This window comes from Sorex fumeus, unplaced genomic scaffold, assembly GCF_029834395.1.
Source record: "Sorex fumeus unplaced genomic scaffold, SorFum_2.1 ptg000032l, whole genome shotgun sequence".
Classification (NCBI taxonomy): Eukaryota; Metazoa; Chordata; class Mammalia; order Eulipotyphla; family Soricidae; genus Sorex; species Sorex fumeus.
This window is the reverse complement of record NW_026606089.1, coordinates 8437709-8448128: the sequence shown is the minus strand read 5'-3', so window position 1 is coordinate 8448128 and position 10420 is coordinate 8437709. Positions and strand designations below refer to the sequence as shown.

Here is a 10420-nt window from a genome sequence, read left to right as displayed (position 1 = left end):
TGCTTAGAGAACTAGATTTTTAAATACAGGGCTGTTTTGCCTGTGTGTCATGACTGAGAATCACTCTCAGTAGATATGAAACTCACTATACACAAAGATGCACACAGGCTACTTTGAGTCATCTGTGTTGTTAATGTGTGTTGGCCATTAAACTTCACTGAGACCCCTTTATCTGTCCTTTACAGGAGCCTCATGAGTCTCACCTTCCGTTCAAGTTGAACTTGTAATAAGGTGGAATGAAATCATCAATATGCTCCTCACCTCTTCATTCAGGAGAAAAATCCGACTTACATTCAAGGTGGTCAAATTGCAGACAACACCATCCACCTTTTCCTGGAGATGTACACGGGACTGAGGTGACAACAGCAAAAGGCTCTAGTTTAATGGTTTTAATGAAGGTTTCAGGGAAGGGCATTAAAGAAGACTCATATACCATCTTCCAAAAGAATTATTTTGTAAAACTGATGCCTTGGGTATGGTAAAAGATAATATGGTAAAAACCATATTTTTCTTTCTAGGACATTAAAGTTCTAAATCTAACTATTCAAGCTGCTTTGAAATACATTCCTTGATTTGGAATCACTGTCTGCCATCGGAGTGTGTAAGGACAACACTCAAAGTAATAAGAAGAGAAAAATATGGAAAAATTAACTCATACTATGTTTTGTAACATATATACTAAAATTGAAATGATACAGAGATTAGCATGGTCCTTGCACAGAGATGACATGCAAACTTGTAAAGTGATCCATGTTTCTGTTGCAAGAAGAATTAACAGGGCGACTTTAAGCTAAGAAAATCCACACAAGTACAAAAATTCTACATAAAGATAGCACAAATCCCCATCACAACAATCTCCTCAATGTCAGTGGACTAAATGTGCCAATTCAAAGGCACAGAAAGGGAAGATGAATTAGAAAACTGAACCCAACATTCTGCTGCCTGAAGAAACACTTCTGAACAATCAAAGCAACCATGGGCTCAAAGTCAAAGGCTAGAAAACAATTCTTCAAGAAAGAAAAGAACACCTCCACAAAGCTGGAGTGGACATACTAGTATCAGACCATATGGACTTCAGGCTATAGGTTATAAGAGACAGTGAAGGTCATTTCTTCATGATCATGGGATCTGTACATCAGAAATAACTCACCCTCCTCACTGTAGGTGCTCTTAATGACAGACCAGCAAAATACTTAAAAATAACTTCTAATAGACTTATAGAAAAACATTGATAGCAACACAATACTAGTAGGAGATTTCAACACTTCTTTGTCACTTCTCGATAGATCAAACAGACTGAAGCTCAGCAAGGAAATATTTTCTTTAAGGGAAGTAATGAACAACCGATGGCTTAGGGAAGAAATCAAAGAGGAAATAAAAAGTTTCCATAAACAAATGAGAATGAGGACACGAGCTACCAGAACTTGTGGGACACAGCAAAAGCAGTGTTAAGAGGAAAGAGTATAGCTCTACCAGAATTCATCAGGAAGAAAGAAAGGGCCTGCATGAATAAATTAGAGCTCAAGATTTGGGAAAATGACCAACAAAAGTAGTCCAAACTAGGCTGGAAGAAGGAAATAATAAAACTTGTACCAGATATCAATGAGCTAGAATCCCAAAATACAATCCAAAAGACCAATAAGAGCAAAAGCTGGTTCTTTGAGAAAATAAATAAGATCAATAAACCATGAGAAGCCTCTCAAAGAAACAAAGAGAAAGAACTCCCATAAGTCAAATCAGAAATGCAAAGGGGCATATCCTAATAGAAACTACAGAAATCCATAGGATCATCAGAGATTATATTGAGAATCTTTACAGCAGGAAATGAGAGAATCTTATATAAATTGATAAATTTTTGGATTCCAATTACCTCCCAAGGCTGAACCAATAAGATTTGGAATACTTGAACCTATCACTTCCAAGGAAATTGAAATGATGATCAAAAGTATCCCCCCAAACAGAATCCCTGGCCCAGATGGATGGATTCAATAGTGAAATATTTCAAACCTTTAAAGACGAAATGCTGCGAACATTTTTCAAGATTTTCCAGGAAATTGAAGAATCATAAATACTCCCAAATAGTTTCTATGAGGCAAAGATCACCCTAATACTCAAATCAGACAGAGACACCACAAAAAAAGAAAATTACAAACTTATTTCCTTGATGAATACAGATACACAGATTCTCAAGAAAATATCAGCAAAGAGAATCCAGAAACTCAACAAAAGATCACACACTATGACCAAGTAGGTTTATCTTGGGGATGCAAGGATGGCTTAACATTCTCTAGTCAATCAACAGAATACACCATCTCAATAAAATAAAGATAAAAGTCATATAATCATATCAATATATGTAGATAAATATTTGATGAGATCCAGTACCCATTCATGATGAAAAACTCTCAACAAAATGGGAGTTGAAAGTACTTTCCTCAATATAGTCAAAGCAAATTATCACAAACCCACAATAAGCATTATTCTCAACGGGGAAAAACTGAAGGCTTGGAGCAGAAATCAATGAACTAGAATTCCAAAATACAATCAGGCACAAAACAAGTTACCCAATCTCACCACTCCTATTCAACATAGTACTTGAATTATTTGCCATATGATTTCGGTAAAAAAAAAAGATATCAAGGACATCCAGATAAAAAAGGAAGAACTCAAGCTTTTACTATTTGGAGATGACAAGATACTATACTTAGAAAATCCCAAAGAATCTACAAAAAAGCTCCTGGGAACTATAGATTTGTTTAATAAAGTAGCATAATACAAAATCAATATCTGGTGCGCCATGGCTTTCCCATATATTAATAATGAAAGAGAAATAAGAGATAGAGAAAAACAATCCCATTAACAATAATACCTCAGAAAATCGAGTATATTAGAATCAACTAAAAATGTTAAGGATCTATACCAAAAGAAAAAAAGACCTACAAAGCTCTACTTTACGAAATAAGAGAGTATATGAGGAAATGGAATCACATCCCATGCTCATGGATTGAGAGGTTTAACACTGTCAAAATGGCAATACACCCCAATGCTCTATAAAGATTTAATGCACATTCTATAAGGATACCCATAACATTTTTCAAATAAATATATTAAACACTCTTGAAAGTCATACACAACAATAAACTCCCATGAAGAGCTAAAGCAATCTTTGGTAAAAAGAAGAAGGGAACACCTTCCCCAACTTCAAACCCAACTACAAAGTTGTAGTAATCAAAATACCATGATATTCAGATAAAGACAGGCCTCAGATCAATGGAATATAGTTAAATATCCTGACGCTGACCCTCAGATTATTATTACCTAATCTTTCATAAAGGCTCAAATACATCACAGGTAGCTTGCCAGGCTCTGCCATGAGGGCTAGATACTCTCTAAGCTTGCCGGGCTCTCCAAGAGGGGCGGAGAAATCGAACTCGCATCGGACATGTTGGCTGCGTGCAAGGCAAACGACCTACTTGCTGTGCTATAGCTCCAGCCCATTAGATGTATTCGATATACCAAACACAGTAACAACAAGTCTCATGATAGAGACGTTACTGGGCCCGCTTAAGCAAATTGCAGCCAACATGGCCGACCCGAGTTCGATTCCTCTGCCCCTCTCGGAGAACCTGGCAAGCTACCGAGAGTATCTCGCCCGCATGGCACAGTCTGGCAAGCTCCCCATGATGTATTCCATATGCCAAATACAGTAACAACAAAGTCTCCAATGGAGACGTTACTGGGCCCGCTCGAGCAAATCGACGAACAATGGGAGGACCTTTACTTTTACCTTACCTTCATAAAGGCTCAAGAAATATGAAGTTGAGCTAGGAACTCTCTTCAGCAACTGGTGCTGGGAAAATTGGACAGCAACATGCAAAAAATATGAACTCAGACCTCTTTATAGTGCCAGGCACAAAGTCAGATCAAATGTATTAAAGACCTCAATATCATACCTGAATTCTTAAGATATATGGAGAAAAATTTGGGAAGATCCCTGCATGACATTAAAGCTAAGGGAAACTTCTAGAATGAAACACCACTGACCAAGGAAGAGGAAGTGAAGATAAACAAATGAGACTACATTAAACTAAGAAGTTTCTGCAACTCAGAAAAAATGGTGACCATGATAAAAAGAGAGCCCACATAATGGGGAAAAATTATTTATGCAATACCCATACAATTAACCTCAAAATTCTGACTGCTGTATCATTAAGAACGCTAAATAGTTCCTGTGAATTTTATTCTTCTTCACATATATTTACTCTAAAATATTTTAGATTTCCTTTTAAACGACAGGTAAAAAGGTAAATTTATGAGTTTTTTTAAAAATTAAAAATACCCCTATACATAGCCAGGTGCGACCCAAAAAACAAAAAAGCAAGCAAGCAAGAAAGAAAGAAATTAAAAATTAAAAAATAATGCTGTTTGCAATGCTAAGGATCAATCCCAGATCATCATACAATGGAAGGCTAATGCTCTTTCACTGAGTTATATCCCTGTTCTTTAACATTTAATAAGTTCTTAATTGATGTCTCATTTATTTTCTTTTTTAAAAAATGCTTTTCTAAATGTTCCTGGTCGCCAATATACCTCCTACATTTTGACCCTCGCTTCTCTTCTATATTTGACCTCTAAGACTCTGTTGTCACCTTATCCTTCCTATAGCCATGTTTTCCTTGGAAAAAGTTTCCAAGATCATGTCTGGCTTGATTTAACTTGGCATAAAATGGAAACCTTATTTTCTGTATGCTCTCATGCTAGAGGTGATGATGTTTTCGATCCAGGTGAACTCTTTTCTGGGGAACTTTCTGGCTGTTTCTATTTGACTTCAAAATATCTAAAGGTAATTCATCATCTTTTTTTTTTTTGCGTTTTTGGGTCACACCTGCCAATGCACAGGGGTTACTCCTGGTTCTGCACTCAGGAATTACACCTCACGGTGCTTGGGGGGACCATACAGGATGCTGGGAATCTAACCTGGGTAGGCCGTGTGCAAGGCAAATGCTCTACCTGCTGTACTATAGATCAAGCTCCGCCCCCCGCATCCCCATAATTCATCATCTTGAGGGCCTCAGATTTTTACCTTCCATTTAGAAACTTCATCTTTACATTGACACAGTAAATTGAAACCACAAAACCATTGAATGTTATAATAGTAGCAGCCATGAGCAAACATTGATAACCTATAAGTTGGCATGAACGAATTCTGTCTCAGAGGCTTCAATTCTGAGAATACCTGTCACTACCTCCTTTCTGTTACGTATCCCAGGATCAGAATCTACATCAGGCCATCAGTAGAAATTGTTCAACCGAAAGCTAGACTTCCACTGGGATCAGAATCCATGATCCATCTAACTTGTAATTTTTCATTCATGATTTGTTGACCTTGTTTCAGTTGGAGGCATCCAGAGCATACACTCTGCTTTCCCGTTGTTTCCACAGGAAATCCAAATACCTAAGAATGTTATCATTTCTGACGCCACTGTGAAAGATATTTTTGGAATCCCACCGTAAGATACTATCATTAATGTTATAAAATTACTGTTCTCAATAGTCCGGATCTCCCCAAAGAACTCTCTACCGTCCTCACTCCAAGTGCAGACTCCAGTTTATCATGCTCCTGAACGTACTTCTAATAGTTTCACTCAGGTTATTCCCTAAAGTGCACAAGTTAATTTCATACCACTCCAAGTTCTTATTCCTAAACTACCAGAGTGGGCTTGGTCCTCAAGCTTATGTTCTCCCTTGAAGAAATACCGTGCTTCCTTTCTCTATGTCTCTCTTTGCTTGCTTTGTTAAATGAGTGTTCTCTCTTGAACATATATTCCATTCCACCCTACACCGGTTTAACAAGTTTCTAAGTGTTTTTCAGTAAAATCTATTTTGCTTCACTAAACTAAAAATTTTAAACCACCAGAGCATTGTTTAAACCAATATTTCTATCCTTTAAACCAAAAATTTTGAAAATGAAAGGGAGTAAATCAATGGAATACTACTCAGCTGTATGAAGTGAAATCTTATTATCTGTATAAAATTGGATCACATGAGGATATTATATTTAGTGACATAAACCAGGCAGAGAAAGATAGGCATCATACAAGTTCATGCATATGTGGTTTATGGAGAAAACAAATTAAAAGGATAAAATGAGACAGACAAACGTCTAAAACATTATTTATATTCTATGATTTATAATTCAATTAATAATGGTTTCTCATACACATAATTCCAACATGACACTACTCATTCTCTCAAAAAATAAACCCTCCCTCTCCCCCAAACCCCCAGAATCCCTCCTTCCCAATCCCCTGACTCAATTGTGTGGATCAGTTCTCCCCTTACATTGGCATGGAACCTTTGTTGCTACCTTGCTGTGTGTCTTTACATCCCACATATGAGAAAAATCTCTCTGTATCTGTTCCTTTCCTTAAGGCTAACTTTACATGCATGATGTCCTCTAGTTTCATCCAATGTTGAAAATTGCATAGTTTTGATCTTCTCAAAGCAATAAAAACAAACTTTAGAACCATGAGACTATTTCATTACCAGATGGAAAGGTGTAATCAAAGTGGAAAAACTGAACAATGGTGAATGACAGAGTAGGCCTTTCAGTAGTGAGTGTAATATGATACATGAACGTTGATTCTGCATAGTCCTAAAATTTATGAAATTCTAGTAATTCTATAATGTAATTTTAAATAATCAAAACAGTATTTAAATAACTTACATTTATCTATGATTTTGACATATATTTTGTGTCAAACTATCAGAAATAAAAATAATGTGAGATAGAGATATTGTGTATCACTATACTTTTAAACAAGAGAAGTGCTGAAAATTTCTGTGTCTTGATGAACTGTCATATAAATTGACTACTTGGGTTTTTCCCAAGAAATGTTTTTGGAAGGAAAACTTTATTGAAACTCTGTGACTTAAGTTGTTTTTCTAAAATGTAGTTACTAATAACTCTAAGAATAATAATGCATACATGAATATAATTTTTACATTTCATATGGTTTATATAGGAGGAAGTATAAAGAAAACATAATGAAAAATATGTATCACAGAACTGAAAAAGAAGTGTATAGATATCAATGAAATCTGGGATCTGTAGCAAGCAGCATAGTACAGTAATTTATTGAGAGCAGACCCAAGAGTAAGCCCTGAATAACAGTGGATGTGGTTTCAAACAAAACCAAATAAAACAGTCCAATAAGGTTATTAATAAATTGTTCCACATATACAATATGAAAAGTATATTCTATTTTAGAAAAATATGCTAGCCAAAAAATGGAATAGAAGGTGATTTTTGAGTGCACACTGTACCAGTCCATCAAACAGAAATGATTTACCAGTAACTACATAACAAAAAGAAAATAGGAATAAACGTGATTTAATTTCATAGTCAAGAAATGTTTTAAATGAGTAAAATACAGAAAAAAACTTTGTAAGTACAAAAAAAAATTATTCTCATCAATACCTTTGAATATTAACCAGCAAACAACACCTGTTAAAATAGTATAGGATTTCACTTTATCACACAAGAAACACAAAAGACCATTTAAAAAGTGATCATAAAATATTACAAATTTACTTTCAACACCTAGATTAGAATTATCTTTATCAGTCAGGAAAAAGTTCTTCTCAATGTTTAATAAATGAGCACCAAAATTCAATAAAATAGCTTTAATGTAGGAAAACTCAGAATTCACAAATATGACAAAAATGTGTAATTAGACATGTGAGACTTGATTTTTCTATGTCCTCTTAGGATCTAAAAACAGAAGTTGACTATTATCAAAATATTCTCATAGTAGGAAGAAAAAATCTCATGAAATAACATTTGTAAAGATGACAAGCAGCTTTAACCTGGAACCTACTTACCACACATATGAATCAACAATTCTCCTGATTCAAGTTAGAATAAACCATTTTTAAAAAATTTTAACAGGCTGCCTGTACGTGTACTTAAAAACCAGAACGTAATAAAAACATTGAAGATTTATTGTCTTCAACCCCCCTAGATAACCACTATTAGCTATATATGGGAAGCATCATCTCTAAAGCTGTTTATATTCCAAATTGTCAAGTACCAAGTACTGTGTTCTAAGAGATAATAAGGAAAAAAGCCAGCAAGGATGGCTTTCTGATAAACTGCTTTTCCTACTGGTACCCTAATCAAGGCATAGTATACTTTCTAGTCCTGGCATTTTTTGAAGTAAATTGCTTTGACTTGTTCTCAGTGTATTTATCTCAGCATATTTAATATATATTCTTTCTTTTTTGATTTTAAATCTTTGGTTCTCTTCAACATTCTGTCCAAACGTTTTCCCCTTCCTTGATAATCGCCGTCCATATTCTTTCTTTCTTTCTTTCCTATTTTATCCTCCCACATATCGTCTTGGTTCTATTGGTCAATGTTTGAAGAAAGTGATCCCAAACTTTCTTACCTTTGAGGGCTTGCCTCTCTACCGCTCAGCACTCCACACTATCCCCATGCACCATATTTTCTTATTACCTGGTTTAATTGGAAAACTCAAAGATAAAGGATTATTACTGTGTAATAGCACTATATTTAAAATACTGAAGTATAAATACAAATGGAGAGACCATTACAGAGAAAACATGCTAGTATATATTAACAGTTTTCCACAGCATCTACATTTTCTGTTTCTGTCAAAATACTGTCTCTGATTTATATTTTTTCAATGGATATCATGTAAAATTCTCTATTAAAAACAAAAAGAAACACAGAGAATCAACACTCATACATATATATGTGTATTTGAGCTTGTAAACATTTCTAAAATATAATGTAATCAATGAGGAAAAGCACTTTGTATATGACAGAATGAAAGTCAATGTCAAAAATCACACAGCAAATGTCCAAGTCAAGCTAAAATGAGACTTATAAAATTCTACTTGAATACTTTCTTTCATTACTACATGTTGTTTTTACTTGACTGCTAAGTTTAGGGATGATATATCTAATAAAAAGCGTTGAAATGTATTATTCTTTACCTGCCATGGTCAGAGAAGAGGAAATACTGATGAAAGGTAGACGAGAAGAGGAGACGGTACGAGAGTATGTCTGAACACTGAAGCGGCTTAAGACCACAAGTGTCCAGTACAGACGACTGCTCACTGGTGATTGGTCATTGGTCACTGGTCACTTGCCATGATGATTCAAATTTGTTTACAAACAATTGCATGGGCACCCCAGATTCTACAAGTTGGTAGTTGGATGGGTGGGAGAATGATGTCATAAAGTAGGCAGTTGAAAGGTAGAGGCTAGTCAATTATGAGGTCAGATTCCCAAGAAGAAGACCGGATTGGATAGAGAGAGAGGTAGAATGAAGCAGGCTAGGGAGATGGAATCCTACAAGACAGTTATAACAGTTTCACCTTCGTCAGACTCTTGTGTTAGAAAAATACTCCCATTATACTCAAGAGCTTAGCTATTTCATTAACACATCAAGAAAATTACGAAATAATCGTTTATATTGCACTGTTAAAGAAACAACATTTGGTATTACTAGTATATTTTATATAACGTTTAAAGCACAGCGGGTAGGGCATTTGCATTGCAGGAAGCCAATCCTGAAGCCGATTCCTCTGCCTGGCAAGCTACCCAGAGTATCTTGTCCATATAGCAAAAGCTTGGCAAGCTAGCCATGACGTATTCGATAGGCCAAAACCAGTGGCAACAAGTCTCACAATTTCTTGTAAGATGTTACTGGTTCCCGCTTGAGCAAATTGATGCATCGCGGGAGCATAGTGCTACAGTGATATGATTGAAAAAAAAATGGTGGTTTCTTTCAATATGACAACACTTACTATGATAAGTTGTAGATGAATCGAGATGTGTTAAAATGTAAATATAAAGGTAAAGGTAAAGGTAAATGCCCTCCCGTTGATTGTCGATTTGCTCGAGCGGGCCCAATAACGTCTCCATTGGAGACTATGTTGTTACTGTGTTTGGCGTATTGAATACTCTCGGTAGCTTGCCGGGCTCTCCGAGAGGGGCGGGGGAATCGAACTCAGGTCGGCTATGTTGGCCGCTTGTAAGGCGAACGCCCTACTGCTTGTAAATGCACAGGTATCTTATTTGTACAAAACAAACAGTTGTTCTCAGTTTAAAACTGTAGAAGATAAAGAAAAACATATGCTCATTTGTGTCAAAATTTTAGAATCTGAAAGAAAAAATTTAAAATTCAAATTACGTGATCAAAAACAAGTAAAACCAACAAATTCTGGCAATTAATATGATAGTCTCTGCCCCCGCGCCTCGGTGTTCCTTCCCGGAGTCCCTTGGAGGGGAGCGGGTTGAGCTTTCCTCCCCGCCCCGGCCAGGGCTACGGCAGCCGGAGACCTCCAGGACCAGCCAACACCATGCTGAGACCACTCTCCGCACACCTGA

General features: G+C 36.0%; 1 pseudogene; it reads left to right on the top strand.

Moving 5' to 3' along the window:
- The first annotated feature begins 659 nt into the window (after window positions 1–659).
- Window positions 660–758, top strand: LOC130025925 (uncharacterized; annotated as a pseudogene).
- Window positions 759–10420: the final 9662 nt, after the last annotated feature.